We start from the raw sequence: 5,762 nt of genomic DNA, 5'->3' as shown, positions 1-5,762 counted from the left end.
GAGAATCAGTGATCCAAGAGACAGGCTCCTTAGCTATTTGGTTAAAATAAGAGGTTGTTTCAGAGGCTTTAGTAATATTTCTGATAACATATTTGAATATATATGTCACTTTGAAGTTGATGGCAGGGGTCTTGCCATTTTTCAATATTCTTTCATCCAACAGCCACAAATGAAAACCCTCTTTCCTTCCATGTGTGGATAAGTGTCATGTTTCCAAATGGATCCTAGGTTATGAAAAATGAAAATCCAGATTTGCATGACAAGTGATTTCAAATATAATATTGAACATGAAATGACAAATTGATTCCCTGCCTCTCTCTCCCTCCACCCCTGTTCTTTTACTTACATAACAACATAGTATATAATTACAACTCTTTAATTCTGGTTTCTAATAATATTTGATAAAAGAGAAACCTTGTTAGAGATTACTGCCCCTATGAACAAAGATACTACTTATTCCCTAAAGGGTCATGCTCATCTTTATAATTGTGAAACAGAAAAAGGATTCTCAAATTCTAACTTTAATAAGAAATTGGGGAGAGATAGCAAAGATGTTCCAGGAAGAGGCCTTTGTAAATATATAAAGAAGGAATTCATGTGGTTTTGAATGTAACAGAAATAACAGAATTTTAAAATTTAGAAAAAAGTTGCTTCTTGTTATCATGTGAACATAGTAAGTGTTCCAGTATCAATTTTTATCAGTGGTTAGTACAGGATGAACACTGAAGTGAAGTATAAAATACATTTTTTTTTGTCAGGATAGTTATTATTAAAGAATTTGCATTTGTGTCATGTCTAGATTACTGGGCATGAACATTTTACTTATTCACAAAAGAAGAAAATAAATAGAATGAGTTTCTTCATAGGCCATCACAGTGGGGACTATATTTACCCAAAACATTGTGTGTCATACATCCATAACTTGAAAATTCTATTTTGGAAACAATTGCATTAGACATTCCAAATACAATGAAAAAGATTAGATATATTATCTGCAAGAGAAAGTATAGTCTCTGGGTTGTGGAAGGTTTTGCATTTCTCGGTGCCCTTCTTTGTTTACTTACTAGTTTGCTTAATTTATACATCCTTAAGGGAAATTAGCTTTTACTGTCCTCATAGCATGTAAAGAGAAAAAAAAAAACAAAAAACTACAAGTGTTGATTCTCATATAGTAAATTTATGCATAAATCCCTGAATTAGGATTAAAATAATGTTGTTTTCTAAAAACCTCATAGGGACCATTCATAGGTATTTTCAAGGATTGGGGCATCAGGGTAGATTATTCCATGTAGATTTTTATTAAAAAATGCAGAACAGATGGAAGAATAAATGCTGGCTGGAGATTGCTGATCCCTGATCTTCATGACTGTGAGCATCAGACAATAGGATATTATGCTCTAAACATGATATAAAGTTTTTCAAAGATGGAAAGCAATTTAAGGATAAGTACATTTTTGTTATTTTTAATTAATGAATTTACTTTTTTTTCCAAGTGCAATTCTCTAAAAAGTTTATTATGGAGCATGTGACAGGCAAGAAGGCACAAAAAGAATTCTGCAATAACATCCACGTACCTGTTGCTCAAGGCAAGAAGAAAAGGCCACAGGTGCACTGAAGACCCTGCCCTCCTCCCTCTACACTTGATCGTCACCCTTGATTTGGTGTTTCTTGTATTATTCTGGAGTCTTTTATTTTTAAGAGAAGAAAGAGGAAAAATTAACAAGGCTATAAGGAAAAAATCGATCCAAATGTAACAAGATCACTGCAAAACTTTCTGCCAAATAGGTAACGGCTCAGGGGGCCACTGTGAGGCTGAGAGTGAGAAAAAGCATGAATGCCAGCAGCTCCTTATGAGTGGAAAACAGAAAAGTCCACCGCAGGGCACAGAGGTCAGAGCAAACCCTTCCCCTAGGGATGCCAAGAGCTGTGCCTCACCCAACCCAGGGCACAGCTGGCAAGAGCTACTTCAAGGAGAGGTTCACACAGCCACAAGTGTGACCAGCTCCTGGGCAGTCCCAAGAGCAAGGGCAGAGGGCACAGTGGCTCTCAGAATTACTTTACAAATAAACCCCGTGACTTTTTCAGGAGTTGTTTAAACACTGGGCTGAAAGTCTGAGCAGAGAAGAGGGCGAAGGTCCAGGTGAGGAGTGCCGGGTGGCTCCTGGAATGTCCTGGAGCACAGAATCAGGAGATGAGCCGACTGTTAGGCACACTGCCACCGTGGCCCGTTCAGTTGGTGTGGATAAACGGTCCCGGTGTGTCTAAGAGTTCATAGGCATGAAACCCAAAGTAATCCACTGAGCCTGGACGAGGTTGGCTGGCAGCATGTCATGTCTGTATCCATCGCAGAAGGAGAGGGCAGCAGTGAAACAGGGCACGGGAATGCTCACCTGGACTTTGGTGCTGACCGCCCGCTGCCAGGAGTCTGGCAGTTTTCAACAACCGACTTAACGAAGTCATCCAGCAGCAAGTTCTGAAGCTCTGGGTTTCAATCAAAGGCATCTTTTATCTTTCCCAAGAATCCATTCCTGATGATGCAGCCACCTATCCACATCAGGGCAATGCCACCATAATTGAGGGTCCAGCCAAATTCAGTGGCTGCCTGTCTGAGTGGCATAAAGCCTTGCACATAGGAGATGATCCTGGATGCGTACAGGGCCTTTCAAATGTCCTCCAGGGATGACTTCTTATCACCTGCAAACTGGGCCTTCAGGGGACCCTTCAGCTTTTGGCTCTCTTGAATCCTTTCATCCTTCAGAGACGATAGGCACTGGGCAAAGACGGCTTCTCCCATGAGGATGACTGGAATGCCATACTCTAGGGCTGAGATGGCCGTCCACTTCCCGGTGCCCTTCTGCCCTACACTGTCCCTGATTTTTGCCATCAGTATCTTGGAACTTGAGAATATTGGCAGTGAGTTCAATCAGGAATGAGTCCAGCTCTGTCTTGTTCCATTCCTCAAATGCCTGGGTCATCTCCTCATGCCCCATGCCCAGGACATCTTTCAGCAAGTGGTAGGCCTCGCAGATCAGCTGTATGTCCCCATACTCTATGGGGTCTTCACAAAGTGTCCAGCTCCTTCCTCCCCCACCTAGTCGCAGCAGGGTTCTCCAGTTCCTTCTTTTGCAGCCATGTCTTGAGAGATCATCTTGATGTGCGGCCATGCTTCTTTGTTCCCTCCTGGCATAAGTGAGGGGCCATTGAAAGGAGCAGACTTGGATGTCTAACGAATAAATGATAAGCCCCTAGTGGACAGCAAGCCAAAAAGACATCAGTGCCACAGGAGCTCTGCACCAAGGAGATAAGACACCATCTGGACCAAAATTGGAAACAAGCCAAGAAAAAGGGTATATAAACTCCCCTCTCAGATAGCTCCTCACTCAGCCCAGATCTCCTGACAAATCCACATCAGCCAGGTTCTCGAGCCCCATTGAGCATCCATCCATCAAAGCGGCCGAGACTCCGCTGCTCTGACAGCTTTACGACCCGTGGAGCCCGAGGTCCTGGATTCCCAGACCATCGACTGGAGGGAGTTCTGAGACCAGCCGTCGTCTTCTCTCCAAGATAACATCGCATTCGGGGTCATTGGAACTGAAAAGGCAGAGAGGATTCGAACTATTTGATTGAGGTGTGTTTATTTGCCATTCGATTTGATTGATGTGTGATATTAGAAAAATTAAGGTTTGTGTTATCCCGAGTCAATTTGTTTGGAACCAAATTCTAGTCACTCGCCTCTGCCGCTGGCGACAGCCATACCAGGCCTCTTCCTCACCACCGCTCACTCCACTCCACACAAACAGAAATCCCTCGGCCTTGGCGGTCTCAACATCTTCTTGTGGTATCCTGATACTCAGAATTTCCTCCATGATGTCACCAGCATCTAGCAATGGTACCCGTTTTTCAATGAAATCGTCCTTGGCCTAGCCAACCTTCACCAGTTGGATGATGCGATGGGGCTTCTTCAACTTGGAGACTATCTCTTTCAACGACCGACCCCCCCACGGCTTTGGTTCCCTTGGCCTCGTTGGCCAAGAAATCATCAACTTTGGAGACTGTCTCGTTAAAAGAACAGACCACAGATGCCTCTCTCCCAATCCCTGCTTGAATGCATTCAGTCCCAGGGCTGTGAAGGTCCTAAGCATATTGCTTATGGATCCTTAAAAAAAGAACTTGGAGGATTCAACAGAGTTAAAAGGATTGTGGGTTGGACAAATTATACTCACTTTAGACAATTCACATATAGTCTGTGTTATCTTTTGATGGCCACGGGGGTGTTGATATTGTTTGGTGGCAACGATTTACCAGGACTCAAGTGGAACAACAGGGGGGTGTTTAGCAAACCCTCTAACTATTGGCTTTGCAGCTGAGACATGGTTAATCTCCCAGCAGCACAACCAGAGCTGCCCTAAGGTGGTTTGTGGGATATCAACACCTATTATATATTCAGGAATGAGGGCTGTGAACATTAGGTAGGAGGTTGGTGGCAGGTGTCCAAGCCGCACAGTCACTGTTAGGATTCAGACTCTCCCTGTTTCCTCTGCCCCCCAAATTCATCAACAGCAGAAAATCTGCCTGAGAATTTGTCAGGATTACCACACATCAATGTTCATTCAGCTCCTGTGTCCACCAGTGCTGTTATTCTGACTTTCTTTTGAAGACTAAAGTATGCCTCCAGTCCAAAGACACACTCAGACCCTAAATCTTGACCTTTACTCTAGTTGCCCCCACATCCAATGACTCAAAAACTCCTTAGGGGGAGCCTCAGGATCTGCTTCTATTCCATCTTGAAAAAGGAGAGGCTTGTCTCTGTCTCCTTCTGAAGACATTATACATTTCTGATTGTCTTTTATTTCCTTACTGAAAAGTAATGGCTAAAGCCTCTTGTCTTTCAGCCATTGCTTCCATAACAGTCCCAGGGTGGCATAAGGTTTTTACCTATTTTCCTTTCATCTACTCCTGCTGCAATTAAAATATACCCACATCTATCTACGGGAGACTTGGAGAAGTCCTTTCAGGTTGGGCTAGGTTTCATGGACTCCTGCTTTCTGCCACAACCTACCTGTCTCCCCTAGATCTGCCTTTTGTTGCACTGCTTGCCAGAGGGAATTTCCTGATCCTGCTAAGTGCAACAGTCATTCAGTCTCAGGTTTACACATACACCAACCATACTGTTTATTAATCCCAAAGAAAGATCTTGGAGGACTCGAGAGAGGTGTGGGACATTTTATTACTCACACATGGGTGGCGGCAGGCTAGGATACAGTGGAGAGCTGCATTGTGACCATAAGCAGAGGGGATATGTAGGATAGACTGCACACACCTTGCACAGGTGAATTTCCTCAGATGTTTTATAAGTACATTCTTTTACTTTGCAACCAGGGCCACCCTGCTTAGATTCTCTTCTAAAGATTGGAGATAAGGTAAGTGGCCAGCCTCCCATCTCTATTTTTCTTACTCTTTAGAGATCTCCTTACTTCATTACAAGCTTTTCTAGTCACTGATTAGCTTATCCCAACAGAATAAGATAGTGAGTTTGAGGGAAATTCTTGGTGGAAGATGTGCTTGAAAATCTGATCATAGGCTAGTCTGATAGGACAAGGACTTCTTGATGAAATATACTGGGAGGAAGTGAAATCAATTCTAAGCTTATTCTGGAAGATTGTAGGAAATTCAGAAACACGAAATTCCTCCTGACACAAAGGAAACAGATCAACTTAATGAAAATTAAGATTTGATTTATATTGCATGTGCTTTAGGAGAAG

At 43.0% G+C, this 5,762-nt stretch overlaps 1 pseudogene; it reads right to left on the bottom strand.

The window, feature by feature from the left end:
- Positions 1–2,184: 2,184 nt before the first annotated feature.
- LOC124966044 (6-phosphogluconate dehydrogenase, decarboxylating-like) lies at positions 2,185–5,136 on the bottom strand (annotated as a pseudogene).
- Positions 5,137–5,762: the final 626 nt, after the last annotated feature.

The sequence above is a fragment of the Sciurus carolinensis genome, chromosome 16 (genome assembly GCF_902686445.1).
Source record: "Sciurus carolinensis chromosome 16, mSciCar1.2, whole genome shotgun sequence".
In the NCBI taxonomy this organism is placed as follows: Eukaryota; Metazoa; Chordata; class Mammalia; order Rodentia; family Sciuridae; genus Sciurus; species Sciurus carolinensis.
This window is presented reverse-complemented; position numbering and strand designations above follow the sequence as displayed.